This window comes from Lissotriton helveticus, chromosome 4_1 (assembly GCF_964261635.1).
Source record: "Lissotriton helveticus chromosome 4_1, aLisHel1.1, whole genome shotgun sequence".
NCBI classification, from domain to species: domain Eukaryota; kingdom Metazoa; phylum Chordata; class Amphibia; order Caudata; family Salamandridae; genus Lissotriton; species Lissotriton helveticus.
Window position 1 is genome coordinate 2,008,596,241 of NC_136063.1, and position 20,065 is coordinate 2,008,616,305.

The window sequence follows — 20,065 nt, forward strand, 5'->3', positions numbered from 1 at the left end:
TCTTGTCTACTGCCCATTCCTGCAATGTCATGTTAAGGACATTGCATTGCACTTCCTCTATGTTTCAAGGCAAACAGTCTATAATGCCCTGGGCATACAAGCCTGGGCCTGGGCATATGGTACCCTTTCTTATACATACCAGAAAAAAGCCTCTCTAACTATCCAATATAGAGGTGCAGAGGATATAAGATTGGAATAGTGGAGACATGCCTTCTGCCTATTTTCTGGGGACCCATTTAAATACTGCTGCAAGGATGCTGCTCGGGCCTGGTGCACCATTTGTGTGCAGTGCATTTCCACCTTGGTTTGTGTTATTTGCATTGTGCTCATGCTTCTTTCCTGGTATGATGTTGCAGGAGAAGAACTGGCTGCAAATAAATCTGCATATAGACTTTTGATGTACGTTTAGCAGTCCACCCGGGAGACATTAGGTGCTTCCTGCTGGCGTTTTGCAGATGATATGCTATTGATCCATTTGCAAAATTTCCTTTGGTCTGCTGATTTGATTATTTCATGAGATTGAACCCACCTATTGGATCCTCTACCTTTTTTCTGTTGTATAAAGCTTTTCTATAGCTCAATATTTTATGGCTGAATCTGTTCCTCATCAACGAATTTCCATCCTTGTTCTGGCATTGAGCTCTGTGGGCTTTGTTTAGTTCTGATTTTAGTCTAGATATTTGCCCTTTAAGTCCACTTAAATCTGCGATGTTCCTGTATTGTTGGCCAAGTTCATTGTGGCACCTGTGAGATTGTGACAATAGTCCTGCATGGATCTAATTTCAGTATTTGCCCTGTGGACTTATTGGAGTACTATTTTAGTAACTCTTCTACTCATGGCCTTAGCCTCGCTAGGTCTTCCATGATCTAGTGTATTCTTCTGATGGGTTACAGGTCCCACTGCCTCCTGATATGGTTTGTCTTGGGGTGGTAGACTCCTGGTGCCAATAATTTGCTTTTTAGCATAGCATGATCACTTGCCAAGGATGGATGTACTGCAAATTTGCTTCTATGATGGAAGTGGGTTATTGACCCCCAGATGTAGGCAGCTGTGGCCATCCTGGTGCTTAAGAAGTGGGTGTAAGCAGCTGATGTATCTGTCTCAAACCTGCGTAACCCCAGGTTGCTTATAGAATTGCCAATATTATTGCCATACATGTCTGGTCTTTGGAATTATTTCTTCATCACCAGGAAAGCCCCAATATCATTGTCAAATTACATTAATATTAAACTCACGGATTATTAGCCACAATAACTCCAGGAGTGCTGTTTTTAGCCCTCTCAGCACTGGAAAAAGAAATGCTAGAGTTTTTCCCCTTTAATCTTTTTCAGGATGGAGATAGATGCTCCCAACAACCAGCAATGGAATAATACTATGATTTAATGTTCTTTGGGTAACAATGATAATGATGAAGTCACCCATTCCCTTTGCCACTACTGTTGGTGCCCTTGCCAGCATAATTTTTCACATATATTGAGACTTCCCCTGATGCATGGTTTCCTGCTTGTGATTTAATTGGGGGCACTTCAAATGTCATAAAAGCGTGCAAGGGGACTTAGCCAAGGACCCACGTTTCTTGAACTGAGATAATGTCAGATCCTGTTAGTTGCACTTGTGCCTTCTTCTTTGCTTCTGAGTCAGTTAGCCCTCTTATATTCCATGAGCATATTTCTAGAGTTGCCTGCTGAGGTTTGGTCTGAGCTCTAGGACTGGGCACTTAAGGCTCCTTGCAACCATGCCCAGTCCTTGACTTTTGTTTGGTGGGTGATATATGAGCGGCCATTTCCTGCATGACTTGTGCTAGTTATTATCAACTCATCTGAGGATATTCCAGGGGATCCAATTGCAGTTTTGCCACTGATTAGCACAGATTCATGTACACTCTCTGTTCTGTATAGTCTTTCTGGCATTCTCCTTGTTATTTTGGCTGGATGAACGCCTTGCGCATGAATATTGTTGGATATAGTTGCTTCATCCATGTTAATGATTTTTATTTGCCATTGTTCAAGGTGAGCTTCGTTTTTCTTCAGGAGCTTGACCAGGTTGTAGTTAGTGGAGACAATTTATGTGCATTTATTTATCCCCCCTTACAGGAGGCAGTGTTAGAACCAGGATCCCTAGTTGGCTGAGGTAGGTACCTGAGACCAAGTAGGAACCCTCACTTCCACGTCAGGGAAATGAGAACACCTTCTCAGATAACCCCTGCTTACCCCCTTGGTAGCTTGGCATGAGCAGCCAGGCTTATCTTCAAGGCAAATTGGTAAAGTAGTTGCAACCACACTCCCAGTGACCCAATGGTGACACCACAAAAGATTCATATTAAAAAAGTATACGTTTATATAAAAAGATATACGATTAGCCCACATGATAAAAATCCAACATATGCGTATTGGTAATATACCTCCTGGCCAGTTATTAAGTCAGCCAGCTTTTGTATGTTCTGGCGGTATTAATGAGCCTTTCTAGGTGATACTATGCAGGCTTAATGCAAAGCTATGCAGTTTGTGATGCTAGAATCAGGCACTTTGCAAAGTAGGAATAATGCAGTTCATGATACAAACTAATACAATCAGGTCGTTCGTTCTGCAAAATAATGCAATGCGTAATACAACAATCAGGCAGTTTGTTTTCCAGAAATAATGCAATGCGTACTGCAATAATCAGGTAGTTCGTTCTGCAAACTAATGCAGTGCGTAATACACTCCGGCACCGATCACGGTGCTTCATACGGTCTCTCCGTTCCTGAGTTTTCACAAAAGGGAGCGAGTTCACCTCGGGCCCTTGGGATTAAATTACTTTGGGACACAGCACCGCAAAGTCCTTTCAAGCAGGGGGACACAGCCACAGCAAAGTCCCTGTAGCCTCGTCCTTGGTTAAAACAACAAACTGCAGGCCAGCCCCAGAACACACGCCAAGGGTCATTCCCTTACTTCAGTCTCTTCCGATTTTTCTTCCTTGGCAGAGGTTCCTCTTGACCTTGAAGTAGTTTTAGTCCTGATCAGTTCCTTTTCTTTTCCAACTTTCAGGGATTTCAGCTCTCATAGTTATACCCTTAAATGTCTTTGACGTCTTTATGTTCAGAGGGGCATTGACCCATGTTCAAACTAGTTTGGGTGCCTTCCTGCCAGTGACACCTTTTTTCTTTGATTAGTGGGGGTATGGATTCTCAATAACTCAGCAGGGGATGGAGCCATTGCTTTGTGGCTTCAGCCCAGGCTTCTTCACCTCGAGGGGCTACTCCTCCCCCTACACTCCAGATGCAGGTCAGCCTGTTGCTGTCTCACCTCCTCCCCTCGGTCAAGACATTCCCCATATCCTATCACTTTCAAATCCAGATAGTCAATCCACTAACAGGCAGAGATACACGAAAATGTTAGAGCACAAAAACCCAGCCACTTCTAAAAGATTGGTTTCTAAACACATAACACAAAAACCACCTTCATAAAAAGATGTAATTACATTGTGAGTTGAGGCATACTAAACTTCACCTCTCCATCTCAAGCCTTTGAGAAGAAAGGCTGGAAACACATTACACAGCCTTCCCCATTCTGTCCTATGGGCAAGATGGCCTTTCAACAGTGAAAAAAATTAATGGAGATTATTTCACTGTCAGGACATGGTACACACCTCAGCACGTGCAAGAGAACAGGGTTTTAGTATACAGGAAGTGATGGCGCTCAGCTAACTAACATTGGTGTGTTGTACATAAAACAATTAAGTATGGTGCTAACAGGGACGGGGAGACCCTAATAACCCCTTAATTTCTGTAGGAAGATCCTAACACATGTACAAATAGCAACAGTCCAGTGCACACATACAATATAAAGAAAACAATGTAGAAGTGATTTTGAAAACAACTGGAACAAAAATCAATATTGGTATCCTGGTTTCTTTAATTGGTCATGCCACAAAACACCTGGCCATACCCAGGTGTGAGTAAGGCTAGTCCCCTGATCATTGGGACCTGTAGAGCCACACCATTTGTTGCTGGTTTAGGATTTGGTCCACCAATACAAATGAACCGTCCAATGATGGCTGATCTTTAATGGTTAAGTGGATTGTAGTGCAACAAAAACAATATGGTGAATTTAAAATAGGATGATGTGTCCTCCTTATATACATTTTATTCTGCGGCCGAACACCACCTCCTAATTAAAACCTAGAACAGTGCAAGAGAGACAGTCAACAAATATCTGTCTAGTACTGGGCCAACATGTTTCTGCCTATCGGGCATTCCGTCCCATGGCTTTCATCAGGGCCTCTGTTCTTTCTATAGTTGCACTTGAAGTGATTCCAGAACAAAAAGAAACACCACCAACACCAAAGTGAAATAATCAAGAAAAACGGTTGAATACGATACAACCTGTAAAAACTGGAAACATTAACCCTCCATGTCAATTAAGAAGTAGGCTTTCTAAGGAGGAAAATTTATAATGATTAGTGTCACCTCACTGTGTCCTTATCCTAAAACATGTGTTACACCAAAGCTATTCACAAAAAATAATCAATTTATGCTCACCCTTCATGGTAGGGGAATTGACCTCACCTCACCTGGACCTTGCCCAGGTTCTACGAGGTCCCGCACTGTGTAGATACAGGAGGTAAAACAGAGGGAAAGGACACCATGAAGCAAGAATCTCAGCCTTCTAGAAAAATGTCCAAAACTACCTCTGTTGTGCAACTCTACTTATGTCTACAAATCAACAAGTAAAGAGACTCAGGCACACCGACAACTATGTGAGCCAGTCTCAAAGTATCTCAGACAAGTCATATTTATCTTCAAAGTTTCATTTAAGATGTCTCTAAACTATTGCCTACTCTATATATTAGTTACAGTATTAATCACCATTATGTCCATTGTAAGTTCCTTAAAATAAGGGCACTGTAACTAAAAAAGCCCAAGTATATCCAATGCAAAATTACATGTACAGATAAGGGCTCTGTAGATGGAAAACTCACCTATCCGTCGGTACCTCAAGCTCCCATCTGAGTCTTGGGGGAGGTGCCAAACAGGAGAGGGCTAGCAATTTAACTCCGTGACAGTGAGGCACTATCATTGTAACCCTACGCATCACTATGCAGGGCATGTGTCACAAGAGAGTATATTATTCCTCTTGAGTTCTCTGTGCCTATCTAAGGAAACAAACACCAAACTTGGACCCTTGCCTCCATTTTTCTATAGTTTAATGTATGAACTACTTTGCGCTCGAAATCCCGCCCGCAATCTCGCGAGATGGACAACGGGATGATGTCATCCTGCCGCATTTGTAGTTCTTTCTCCAATCCGAGTGTGATTATATGGGTGTATTGTTGCAATAACTCAGGACATGCCCAAAAGATAAAAAACAACTAAACTCTATGAGATGCGAGTTGTTTTGTTATGGTTATTAAGTGCACTACTTGGCGCTCGAGATACAGAGGGCGATCTCGCGAGATGAACTACGGGATGATGTCATCCCGCCCGCATCTGTAGTTCTTTATCTGGAGCGAGTATAATTGTCTAGTGCCTACACAAAAAACATCCACATCGTATTAAACAAACTGAGCTCTGTCAGAAGCGAGTACACCTATTTGGCCTCAATGTTTTATCTGAGGCGAGTGTAATTTTATGAATGTCTAGTACCTGCACCACAGGTAATATCCACTTTGTATTAAACAAACTGAACACTGTACAAGTAGCTGGGGATAATAACCAGGTATGGGTCTTTAAACTTTATGACCCTCTCTTAATGGTTTGTTTTTGATACATGCCACAAAACAGCCAGCCTACACATGTTTCATCAGAGAAACAGTGGTCTCCGACTCTTCAGGTCTGGGAATGATAACAAAAGATACCTGAGAACAAGGTATACACTGATAAGGTCTGGAGAACACACATTCCCATGTACGTGGATAGCGACGTCACCCAACAATCGTGGAAACCATCTCAATAGCAAACCTACAATACATTGGTTTGGGGCGGACCCCTTGTTACGCTCTTGTGTACTACAGTACTAGAAACATAGGAGCATATTCGGGTGCGACATAATGCACACATAAGGGTGATGTCACTATCCACGTATGTGAGAACGTGTGTTCTCCAGACCTTATCAGTGTATACCTTGTTCTCAGGTTATCTTTTGTATCAGACACACCTCAGTACATGTTCTACTTTCCACATGCACTGTACCCTGCCCAGGGGGTACCTTAGAATTACCATAGGGGTGTCTGAAATGCATAGAAAGAGATGGGTAAGGTCTGGCAAGTGGGTGCACTTGTCACAACAACATGGCAGTTTACCAAACTGTGCGCAGGCACTGAGTTTCTCTCTTTAAGGCCACTTGTGTGGGTGGCACAATTAGTGCTGCAGGCCCACTAGTAGCATTTGCATTACTAGCCCTGGCACCCATAGTGCACTTTACTAGGGACTTTACTAGTAAGGCAAACATACCAATCACGGACAACCAATTACCATTATACTTTACACAGGGAGCACTTGCACTTTGACACTGATCAGCAGTGGCAAAGTGCCCAAAGCATCTAAGCCAGTGAAACAAAATCTAACACCAAAGGGCCTTGACTCCACTCATTAAGGCTGAGTCAATATAACAACAAAACATAACAAATGCCAGTACTGAGTACCATTTACTAAATCACTTGATATCCAGACCCATGAAACTAAAACAACAGGTCCACACTGTTCAAAGTGCCATTTTTATTTTATTTGGCAACAAACTTTTTTGAATTGCTTATCAAAACACTCTATACACATACAAAATTCTATTTACAGAAATAACATGAAAAACATACTTAATGAATACACTTCACCACAGAGACACCAACAACCACTCTATGCATCCCTTCATTCATTCCCCTAATCATTCACAACACTAATAGCATTCAACCCTCACACCACGCACACGCCTCACCGGGTCGGGCCAGACCTGACTGCTTAACTTGAAAATGGCCACGTCCTGGGGAGGACTACTGTAAAAAAGGCCAAACAACCAAAAAATTGGACCTCATTCTCACAATGGCGCACAACCAAATCAAAACTTCCAAATGTCACAACAGGTTTGTTTAACAAAACACAACACAAAGGTCGACGTGTTTCGAACCCAACAAGTAACAGGGTTCTCATCAGGACCACAGAATCTAAAATAAAGAGAGAAACACATACTTTTACTTAGTTGGACAGCATCTATTTATCCATCGGTAAAAAAAACACCAACCACGGTGCGTGCAGCCTACCTTAGTCAAGCGATTCAGAAAAGCGGGTGGTGATGAACAGAGTGTCTGAATTAAGCAGACCACTCTTACCCAGTCCAAAGATCAGGGCTTGATCCATCACCGTTATTTAGCTCACTGCCCCATCCCAGCTCAGAACCTGGCTATATGCAAATTAGTCTGTCCCTGGCAAAGTGCATGATGGGAACAGGGCAGACCAAACTACCAAGCCAATTCTTCACCAGAAAGGAGACAAGCTACCGGGGACCGGTTTCTGGCATTTCAGCCTCGTCGGCCCGGCTTGCTTGAATCCTGATGGAGCATTGAGCAAGGGACTCATGTCTGAGTATACCCTGCCACACCTATAGTGGCCAAAAACGATTCAGAAAAGGGGGTGGTGATGAACAGAGTGTCTGAATTAAGCAGACCACTCTTACCCAGTCCAAAGATCAGGGCTTGATCCATCACCGTTATTTAGCTCACTGCCCCATCCCAGCTCAGAACCTGGCTATATGCAAATTAGTCTGTCCCTGGCCCAGTGCATCATGGGAACAGGGCAGACCAAACTACCAAGCCAATTCTTCACCAGAAAGGAGACAAGCTACCGGGGACCGGTTTCTGGCATTTCAGCCTCGTCGGCCCGGCTTGCTTGAATCCTGATGGAGCAGTGAGCAAGGGACTCATGTCTGAGTATACCCTGCCACACCTATAGTGGCCAAAAACGATTCAGAAAAGGGGGTGGTGATGAACAGAGTGTCTGAATTAAGCAGACCACTCTTACCCAGTCCAAAGATCAGGGCTTGATCCATCACCGTTATTTAGCTCACTGCCCCATCCCAGCTCAGAACCTGGCTATATGCAAATTAGTCTGTCCCTGGCAAAGTGCATGATGGGAACAGGGCAGACCAAACTACCAAGCCAATTCTTCACCAGAAAGGAGACAAGCTACCGGGGACCGGTTTCTGGCATTTCAGCCTCGTCGGCCCGGCTTGCTTGAATCCTGATGGAGCAGTGAGCAAGGGACTCATGTCTGAGTATACCCTGCCACACCTATAGTGGCCAAAAACGATTCAGAAAAGGGGGTGGTGATGAACAGAGTGTCTGAATTAAGCAGACCACTCTTACCCAGTCCAAAGATCAAGGCTTGATCCATCACCGTTATTTAGCTCACTGCCCCATCCCAGCTCAGAACCTGGCTATATGCAAATTAGTCTGTCCCTGGCCCAGTGCATCATGGGAACAGGGCAGACCAAACTACCAAGCCAATTTTTCACCAGAAAGGAGACAAGCTATCGGGGACCGGTTTCTGGCATTTCAGCCTCGTCGGCCCGGCTTTCTTGAATCCTGATGGAGCAGTGAAAAAAAGGGACTCATGTCTGAGTATACCCTGCCACACCTATAGTGGCCAAAAACGATTCAGAAAAGGGGGTGGTGAGGAACAGAGTGCCTGAATTAAGCAGACCACTCTTACCCAGTCCAAAGATCAGGGCTTGATCCATCACCGTTATTTAGCTCACTGCCCCATCCCAGCTCAGAACCTGGCTATATGCAAATTAGTCTGTCCCTGGCCCAGTGCATCATGGGAACAGGGCAGACCAAACTACCAAGCCAATTCTTCACCAGAAAGGAGACAAGCTACCGGGGACCGGTTTCTGGCATTTCAGCCGCGTCGGCCCGGCTTGCTTGAATCCTGATGGAGCAGTGAGCAAGGGACTCATGTCTGAGTATACCCTGCCACACCTATAGTGGCCAAAAACGATTCAGAAAAGGGGGTGGTGATGAACAGAGTGTCTGAATTAAGCAGACCACTCTTACCCAGTCCAAAGATCAAGGCTTGATCCATCACCGTTATTTAGCTCACTGCCCCATCCCAGCTCAGAACCTGGCTATATGCCAATTAGTCTGTCCCTGGCCCAGTGCATCATGGGAACAGGGCAGACCAAACTACCAAGCCAATTTTTCACCAGAAAGGAGACAAGCTACCGGGGACCGGTTTCTGGCATTTCAGCCTCGTCGGCCCGGCTTGCTTGAATCCTGATGGAGCAGTGAAAAAAATGGGACTCATGTCTGAGTATACCCTGCCACACCTATAGTGGCCAAAAACGATTCAGAAAAGGGGGTGGTGATGAACAGAGTGCCTGAATTAAGCAGACCACTCTTACCCAGTCCAAAGATCAGGGCTTGATCCATCACCGTTTTTTAGCTCACTGCACCATCCCAGCTCAGAACTTGGCTATATGCAAATTAGTCTGTTCCTGTCCCAGTGCATGATGGGAACAGAGCAAACCAAACTACCAAGCCAATTCTTATACTGGGAAGGAAACAAGCTTCCGGGGACCGGTTTCTGTCATTTCAGGCGTCGTCGGCCCCGCTTGCTTGAATCCTGATGGTGCAATGAGCAAGGGACTCACATCTGAGTATACCCTTCCACGCTTATGGTGGACAAAATGATTCAGAAAAGGGGGTGGTGATGAACAGAGTGCCTGAATTAAGCAGACCACTCTTACCCAGTCCAAAGATCAGGGCTAGGTAGTTTGGTCTGCCCTGTTCCCATGATGCACTGGGCCAGGGACAGACTAATTTGCATATAGCCAGGTTCTGAGCTGGGATGGGGCAGTGAGCTAAATAACAGTGATGGATCAAGCCCTGATCTTTGGACTGGGTAAGAGTGGTCTGCTTAATTCAGACACTCTGTTCATCACCACCCCCTTTTCTGAATCGTTTTTGGCCACTATAGGTGTGGCAGGGTATACTCAGACATGAGTCCCTTGCTCACTGCTCCATCAGGATTCAAGCAAGCCAGGCCGACGAGGCTGAAATGCCAGAAACCGGTCCCCGGTAGCTTGTCTCCTTTCTGGTGAAGAATTGGCTTGGTAGTTTGGTCTGCCCTGTTCCCATGATGCACTGGGCCAGGGACATACTAATTAGCATATAGCCAGGTTCTGAGCTGGGATGGGGCAGTGAGCTAAATAACGGTGATGGATCAAGCCCTGATCTTTGGACTGGGTAAGAGTGGTCTGCTTAATTCAGACACTCTGTTCATCACCACTGAATCGTTTTTGGCCACTATAGGTGTGGCAGGGTATACTCAGACATGAGTCCCTTGCTCACTGCTCCATCAGGATTCAAGCAAGCCGGGCCGACGAGGCTGAAATGCCAGAAACCGGTCCCCGGTAGCTTGCCAATAAAGATGTCATACGACTTGCTCGTTAGCACATTCTTTTACTAAAGTTCTCGGTGAAATCAAAACAATGGCCGCAGGGTTTTGCCCAGGTTGTCATAGGTTTGATTTGTTATGAGAACTCCGTATGCCTTATCAGGGGCTGGAGAAATATCGCTTGTCTAATTAGATCGCAAGCGTTATGACCTAATCAGATAACACGTTCCTGTGCCGTAGTGTGACTGCGTCAGATAACGGTTTCTGCATCATGGGGGTTTTCTGCCTCATGGGCTGACTGCTAGTTAACTTGTTGGTTTGTTTAACTAGAATAGGGTCAGGAATAGGGGGATCGATTCAGGACCTATAGGAATACATGACACCCACTCCACGCTAACTATGGACATATTTACTAATCTAGGCATAGTATAACATAGTACAACATACTATAGAGTAGTGTGTATACCTTACCACCCCATAATACATAAATGCATTTTGAAATTTTCAAATATACTGAAAAATTGCAGACATATATATTGTATGCACTCAAGCTGTAGAAAAATGCCAAAGTAACTGCATTTGTATACATTATTGCTTATTTGGTATATGAGAATTACACATGTAATGGTTTCTGACAGAAAAAAGTTTCGAGACCATTCCATCACAGAATAAAATATCTTTATGAACATGCCAGCGGGCAGCTAATGTCTATAAGCTATCTAAAATTTAGAAACCTTAGTTCTCTAAGAATAGTTCTTACTTTAAGCAGAAGATAGTGTCCCGAAAAATATGCAAAAATATTTGGGGCTGCTGAAAAAACTGCTGTCCGTGAACTGGGGCGAAAATGTTCATGTGACATTATTTTTAAAGTTGAAGGCCGAATTCAGGGAACGCCGTGTGCGAGCTTGCTCAAAAGTCTCTATTTCTGTTCTGGTGAGAACATCATCTCATTTAGGCTTTCGAAAAAACTGTCAACAGCTTCCTGGGAAAGTTCCACTAACTCGGAAATAGGTGTAATCATGCATTCTTGTGCATGATTGTCTCCATTGCCATTCTGATTTGCATTACTGACAGAAGGTCGTACCTGTTCGATGCTGCTTTCATCTTGAACTTCACTACCCATCAATCGTAGTGGTGAAGCTTCCACGAATGCCGTCATCAGGATTGGTAGCCTTTGAGGGCAGCACAAAGCATGAACTTGATCGGGCTCAACAATGTTTCTGCATCCATTGGCGCATCCGATTGTAGCGTCAGACAGGTGTCTAACACGCATTCTTCTCCGCATAGCAGACACCTCAATACAGGTAAAACACATCTTTGCCACATTGGTCAAAATGATAGAAACCAAGTCATGTTCAGGTCTCTAAGCCGGGAGAGTCCCAGGATTTTTGATATCCGGTCCCGGTATCCAATGGCTAGGATTGTTTCTTCCCTTGTCGCAAGAGTTTTGTCTGTGACATGGGTTGCCATAACGAAAAATAAGGACTAAGAATAGGATTCCTGCAATTAGTCCCAGGATCAGGGGAAGTCCGCCAAAAATCGAATGGACGAAATCTGGAAAAATACCCAGTATGGCTTTGAATGGTGTTAATGCCATCAAAAATACTGTCTTAAATACCCCTGAGATCCCATTGGTATCAGAAATATTTAAGATTTCACTTAGGATTTCCGCGAAATGTACGGGGGAATTAGTTGATAATAATGTATGTATCTCTGCAGTCGTCCTTGCGACTTGTAGATCATACGTCTCTTTTGATGACGAGAGCCTGGTAGGCGTCTGAAGAAGGACTGTTTTCATTCTGCTTAAAGTATCTATTCGAATAGAAGTAATTTTCAAATCGGGCCATGCCCTTGCCTCCCTGTCTGGGAAGGAGCTGGCGAACAATGAGCGTCCACAGCACTTGACCTTCGCAGTAGTAGTTACTAGATAAGGAGTCCCGGGCATAAGACTACAACATCTGCGGTCTACAATAAGAATGTAACTCCCATTATAGAGTCTTTGAAAGAATGGTTCTATTTCTGTTGCAGGTGCGCCTTGCTGGTGACATGAAAGGTTGTATGAATTCCCTTCACAGGCTCCATGCAAACTAATTCCGTTACACAGAAGCGTGCCGCTTAGTGACATCGCACAATTGTTGCCACTAAGAAACACTTTCTGTCCTTTATTACTGACACATGCATGTGAATAGGGCAGGTTCCATGTTGTTTTAAGGTACCCCTTTCCCAATTTCTCGTACATGCCAGCCTGTATATATTTTTGGCAGTATTGAAACCTGAAGGTTGAGATTGGAATATTTATGATTCCGTGTATTATACATTCACTGACAGGTCGTTCTGACATTGTCATTGGTAATCTTTCTAGTTTTTCAATGCTCAAGATTGTATAATCAGCACCCTTTTGTGCCATACCGATTTGTCTATCAGTAAGGTTAAAGATTTGGAATAGTGACGTTGTGTTGATTAGACGCCAAGGCACATAGCCTGAACACAGATTTTGTAACGTCCAGCCAAGCTGTACAATAGAACACAATTGTGACTGACCATGTTGTAATAACAGTAAGTCTTGCGATAATATATCGATTGCTGAAGACACAATGCTGTCCAATGAAAAAATTCTGGAGGACAGAGTCATTAACCCATTGTCCACTACAGAAAGTGATTTTTCCAAATTGATACGGTCAATTTCCCGTATTCTCTCTGCTGTTTCAATTTGAGTAACCTTCCAGGCCTCATTGTATGCTGCATATACAGAGGCTGCTATGAAACGCTTTTGACGCTGTTTGCGTGGTCCCAAAGTGAAATCACGCAAGTCAGCACCATCAGTAAGTAAAGTTAGGTGTTGCTTAATTTCAGGCAGTGTGGAAGTTTGTAGCCATTGAAGGCATAATTTGCCCACACTGTAGGTGGTAATTATCCCTGGGTGATGTCTTTGGGGATATCTAGGGTCTGGCCTGGTCATTTTGAAACCCTGTGTTTTGTTCAGGAATCTGTCTTGACAGTTATTAGTATCTGTGGGCCAGATCAACCACTGTTTCCAATCACGATGTGTTCTGTTTTGGTTTAATATATGGTTTACGTCTATCTCTTCATCTGTATCAGAGTTATTGCTAAACATTATTGGCTTTGGAATAGACGGTTTATTTAAATCTTTGATTTTGGCTAAGCCAAGACAGGTGGTCTGTTGAACAGAGTCATTTAAAAATATCATTTGTTCTGGGATCATGCAGGCTCTAAACAAAGCTTCTATACCCTGTACTTGCCATTCTTTTGTACCCCAAACACTTTTCAATTCAACATTTTTGTCCCAATAATCAAATCCAAAAGTATTCATTTGTTCAAAAAATGAGTCTGAATATAACAATTTTGTGTTGGTTATCATGGTTTTGGTTCCTGTCTTGTTTGACAATTTAAAATAAAATGCTTCAGCATTACTTGTGTTAAAACCTGAAAAATATGAATATTTTTCGTAAACGGTTCTTGAGCTCCCTTTTGGAGGTGTTGCACAATGTTCCCATTGATTATAATTTAAAACATTTCTAGGTTGTGCAGATCTGTGTAAAAAATGGTTACCATAGTGGTTATAGCAATACATACTATCATAATTTGTAGAACCCTGCAAATAATCATGTTTGGTAAATTTAGCAGACATTACTAAGTCAGACATCATGTTGTTAATGCTTTCGAAGTCCCAATCATCAGCAAATGAGTTTGGTTTTGCAAAGTCACTCAATGAGATCTTAATTTGGTGTGGATATTTCAGGATCTCGACCGGACCATAAATTTCATAGTCAGTGTTGTCCCAGGCTACCCCACCAGGTATTGGATTGGCTGTGAAGTTGGCTGAAGGAAGTTCTCTTTTCTCGACGTGTGAAGATGTGTGTGGTTTGAGGATCAAGTTGATTTTCTGACTTGCTGTGTCCATTTTAGCATATTTTCCCTCAATGAAGCGTCCCAAAGTAAGTACCATGATGAGCCAAAGTATGAGGATAAATGCACCAAAACCCACCCAAAATTCAATCCATGGAGAAATCAGATATGTTTCTTTCAGTTGTCTCAAAAGTTCCTTAGCTTTGTCTTTAAAGGTTTTTGATGATGGCTGTGTCTTTGATTCACTGAAGCCTTCAGAGGAATCATCGAAGTTTATGAAGTAGCCGGATGCAGTTCTTTCAATTGTTCCAATTGGTTCAGGATTTTTGTTTCTTGCATTGTCACTTGGTACTTCATTATAGATTGGTGTGTCTCTGCTAAATGTTTTTATTTGGGTTTTCAGAGGTCTGAGTTCTATTGCATTGTTGCATAGTCCTTGTTGTTCTTCTGTAGGCGTGTCGAATGTGATGAGCCTCTTTGTTAGGACCTCTGTACTGGTAGCAAACCTTGGTGTTCTGCTACTTATTGGGAGTCCACTTGGCCTACTGTTTGTTATCGGCCACATGTTGTGGTTTTACCAGGTCGATTGATACAACTCGGTTCTCCTTTTTACCAGCAAGTGGCGGTAGTACAACTGATCTTGTCCCGTTGACAGACAAGACAGGAACTGCTTTTCTGTAAGAAGGCCCAAATTCCTTCTTTACCGCGATCTTTTCCCTGACTAGATCCCCGACTTTTGGAATCCAGACAGGTCTTGCTGGGACAGGTGGTGGTTCTTCAGTGGTTGTTGGCTGTTGTTTCAACTTAATGTTGCTCAGGTCTTTTCTTGTTTTGTTTAAGTCCTGCAAGATAGCCAAACGGTCTTTGATAACAAAGGTTTTTTCTTTCACCACTGAAGTCTGACTATCAATGTCAGAGATCATCATCCTAGTTCCAAATAATAATTCGTACGCACTGAATCCCTTCAGAGAATTTCTTGGCAAGTTATTGAGACTACGTTGGACACTTATTAGATGTTTGACCCACCCAGCTCCCGAACCTAATATCCTTTCTGTTATAGATTGCTTTATGCCTTGGTTTTTTCTTTACACCATCCCGTACCCTCAGGAAGGAAGTGAGAAGATTCCCGCTGGACTGTGCTCATTTGATCATGTTTCCCCTCAGGCTTGAGGGCTAGAGTGGAGACAATGGTCAAACGTAGCATGCGCTTAGCGTATATGCCATTTAGACTCGCAAATCTTTATATAACAGTCCGGACGTCAGCCGAGTGCTGGTGGTCTACATTATAAGTGGAACTAGCCTGTATATGTTAATCGCAACCCTTCCTTTTTACTCCTGATTTTTCCTGGAGTAGAACGACGAGGTATTAAACTGTTTCTCTCCCCACTGCGATCTCTGTTGCAGTTTGGGCAGTTTTTTACAAACATGGTATGACGCAGGCTCATGCCTGGCCACCAGTACCGTGATTGTAATTCTTCCAGAGAATTTTTTAGTTTAAGGTGTCTGAGACCCTCGCCCATGTGTGCGTCTGCGATTAACAAGTTTCTCCTGTCCATGTTTGGAATCACCCTATCCCCCACTCCAGGGATTCGAGCAAAAGGGACGGAGTCTGCATCGATTATGTATGTATAATTGAGTGGATAGTTGATCGGTAATGCTGAGCAGTCGCCTTTTGATGACGTTTTCACCGCCAGCACTGTTTCACCGTCAATGTATTTTAATGTACGCTTTCTTCGATCTACGGGAGCCGATTTAGTTGCTGCCGCTGTGGCTGTCTCAGCCAATGAATTCCCTTCAACGTGAACGCCATCACGCTGATGACTCAGTGAGTGTGTCACGTGAGTCTTTGGTAGTTCTTTTTGTAAAAGAGCTATTTGTTCCCAGGGCAGTTTCTGCTTTATTGGTGCATCTGTGTCATCTTTGTAACCGTTTTGAATCCATGTCTGCAAATCGCTGTTATATGATTTGACGCAGTAATATGAATATAACACTATAAGTGTCGGGAATTCGCGATCCGCATTATCTAGCGCCATTTTCAAAGCTAATATTTCAGTTTGTTGTTCTGAATTAGTTTCTACTGAGTGTGTTTTTGTTAATAGAGGTTTTAGTTTACCTCCGCGCCACACTTCTTTTGTAATCTCACATGTGGGGTTGTATGCTTGTTCTCCCCAAACGGACGGTTGAGCATGTCCGTCTGTATAGATTACACAGGCGTAATGTCGTAAAGGCAGAATGTCTATTGGCAGAGGATATGTTTCTTCATATGCTAGATTTTTCAATTCTTCTAGTTCTGGATCAAAGAAGTAGTATACTTTGTCCGTTGTGATTGAATTCACCCATTGTAACCATTCTGGATCCAATGTTGTTGTTGGTAAATTACACGGTGTTGTTAATGCCTCAAAGGCTGATTCAGCTGTTCTGACTGTGATATGTCTACCGTCTGCTTGATCTTATTCTCTAGCTATTGCGGTTTGAACTGCATGAACAATTTTTTCTTTGTTGCTGAATTTCTGTTCAGCTTCTGTGTACAAGTGTGATTTGAATGCAATTGGTACCTTTTCTCCCTCATTAGAGGTCAGGTATGTGAATCCACATCTCCCTGGGATGACTCGAATCACAAGATTGCGTGTGTTATCACGTGTTTCTAATTTTGTTTTAATTAGCATGTCTGTTTGTAAGGATCTCAAAATTTCTGTGTGTATTTGAGTCCAATTGGATCTTTTAAAATCTGGTTTAATTAGATCATAAAGGGGTTTGACCCTTTCTGCGTAATTTGCAATGTATGTTCTTCGGAAATTTAGGAAGCCTAGAATTGACTGTAAGTTTTTTAGTGTTCTAGGTGCTTGGAGTACGGCACATTTCTCTAGGAAATTGTCAGCCAGGCTTTTGCCTTCACTTGATAATTCATATCCTAAGAACAGGACTGTCAGATGGGCAATTCTGGACTTTTTAAAGTTGAATTTGTAACCCTCTGCAGCGAACCCAAGTATTATGGTGTTCACTCTTTTCAAGTGAGTATCCAAGTCATCATCTGTTAAGTAAATGTCATCGACATAAGATAATGCTTCATCATCATATAGTTGTAGTAATTCTGTTACTCTCGCTGAGAATACCCCCGGGTTGTTCTTGTACCCCTGGGCTAACCGATAGAATTGCTTTTGAGTGCCATTTACTGAGAATGCAGTTAAATATCTGCTCTCTGGTGCTATGTTTTGACAAAAGAATCCATTGGAGATGTCCAAGGTTGTTTTGTATTTTTTGCGCACTATGTTATTCATTAGTGCAGCACTGTGTGAGTTTTGCACTGCAAAAGTTTTGCAACATGTGTTAAGGTGTCGGTAATCCAAAACTAGACGATATGAATTGTCTGGTTTGGAGACCGGAAACAAAGGATTATTCATTTGTGAGGTGCAAGTTTCAATCACCCCCTGGTATTCTAGCTGATCTAGTATTTCATTTACCTGTTTTTTAGCTTCTTGCTTAATTGGGTACTGCCTTTGTGCAGTAGGTTGTGATTTTAACTGGATTTTGTGAGGAGGGGAGTCCTCATCCCATCCTACATGATTTTTATATAAAGCAGGTGCTAGAGCCACTGCCCACTTTCTAGCAAGTGTGTATTTTTTATGAATTGGAATTTGATTTGAGAAGGCAGGCATAATTACTTCTTCGCCATGAGGGCACTCCCTGACAAACTCTGGTGGCCAGTCTTTTTCAGCTAGAAGGATGTCATAGCCCTTGGAGAGATTATCCCAAAATAGTCCCCTTATTTTCCTAGTCTTATCTCCCTCTATACGTAATGTTATCTCGTATATCTTGTGAGGTTTGCTAACCCTGGTGTCTGCAGTTTCCACTTGAAGATATTCATTCGTGTCCACTGTCTCCAGATGATTCATAAGGACTTTGCGAGCTATGCTCACTTCTGCTGCGCTGTCTAGCATTGTCTGAGCCCACTCTCCGTTTTTCAGTTGTGTCCTCAGTATTCTCGGCATTGTTAACTACCTTGATACTGGCTACCTTCTTTTTTGGAAATTGTAATTTCTTTTTTAGTTGAGCAGATTCCTTGTCTTTGGACTTGGCGTGCTCTTCTCTTTGTTCTGATCGTCCTCTTCTTTCCGATTTCTGCGAGGAAGTCTGAAAAGATTGAGAGGCACGCGTATCAATGTCTTGATATCTATCAGGCTTTTTTATATTATCCCTATTTCTAAGGTTATATCTTTTCCCAGAGGGGTCACTCTGGGGTGACCTGTGTCTCTGGTTCGGAGATTTCTCCCTTCGCCTAGGAGACCTTCCTCTGGACTGGAATTTCTTTTCTTTAGGATTGGATTGTTTGTTTCCATCCCAGTTCTTTTTTGGTGAATTATTATTAAAAAATATTTTTTCAGGACTTTCAGTCAGTTGCGGTTTTACTGGTATTCCACCTAAACTGTCCCTACCTAGTTCCTCATAGGATTTTTCTATGATTCTGGCAATTTCAGCTGGTTGGTCTGCTATATCTGTCTCCTTTAACCTCTGGCGGATCACCACGTTTGCTGCTTCACCTTTTATGTTGGCTAATAATATAGCCGAGACCTGCTTGAAGTCTTTCAGTAATTTCATACCAAGAGTTAAAGCGGGCTCTGGACCGTATTCGTCTTGAATTTGTTTTAGCACATCTGGTATTACCGAAATGGATGGAACACCGTGCGTTTTTGTGTAGATGGAAGCAAAGACTGTACCCCAAGTGTCACAGTCCTCAATGTGTGGTGCGATTCCCATTGGAAGACAGATAGTCAGAATTCTGTGTTTTTCTAATGGGGTGGTGTCAGGAAACACCGCCTCTATTTGGGTAATTTTCTGTGCCAACCAGAATGGTATTTGTTCCCGTTTAGCCGGTACTTTACCTAGGCAGGAATGGATGTTCTGTGGTGTAATTTTATTTGTGTTCCCCTGATGAGGGGTCAGCTGTGGAAGTTTAATCGCTGGCTGAATTGTTGATGTCCGCATCACATACTGAACTAATTGTCTATGAATTTTTATTAATTGTTTTAGCTGTGTTAACAGCTCTGCTGCAGACATCCCATTGATGTCTGGATGTGGTGTGTATCCGGCTAGGACCGGCCACGTTGCTCCTGGTCTACCTAAAGGACCGAGCCTGGTGATGTGATTATTATGTTTTAGGGCGCCATCAAATAAGAGCAAATGCTCTTGGAATTTGAGTGGTACTTCCACCTCCTCGAAAGGAGTGTACATTTCAGGAGGTTCCTCTATTTTGTAATAGTGGAAGTACTTTGTTACAGCATTTGCTGCTGGAAAATGTATCCATGAATAATATACCTCTGTCTGCCGATATTCGTGTGCCTCAATTACGAATATGACTGTGCCACCTCTAGGTGTCAGTCCATTTTCTATAAGTTTTAAGGTTATAGATTTCCTTTTGATGACCGGGATGAGTATTATCTCCGGGTCAGCATTTTGTAGTGCAGTATCAGCTTCTGCTATGTCAGCTGCTAATCTAACTGCCTCTCTTTCTTCATCACTTTCTGACATTTTACTGTCAGGATGGTTATTTTGTTTGTTTGCAGATCAGGTTTCTTATGGAAAAAAAAGATTAGATGCACAATATTTTGGAACTGTTTATCCTTCAACGTTGACTAAACCAAGTACCATACATAGGAGTTTCCTCCTGCGAGGTTTGGCGGATATTACTTTTCACCCACTCCAGACGTCTTTGGAGTATTGTGGGTAAAGGGGTCTGAGTGAGAAAGCACGACTGAGTTACTCTAAATGTCTTACGTTAGTTTTATCGCCCTTTCCAAACGCGTTGGGCGCCATGTAGTGTAGTTCCTATCTTCCCA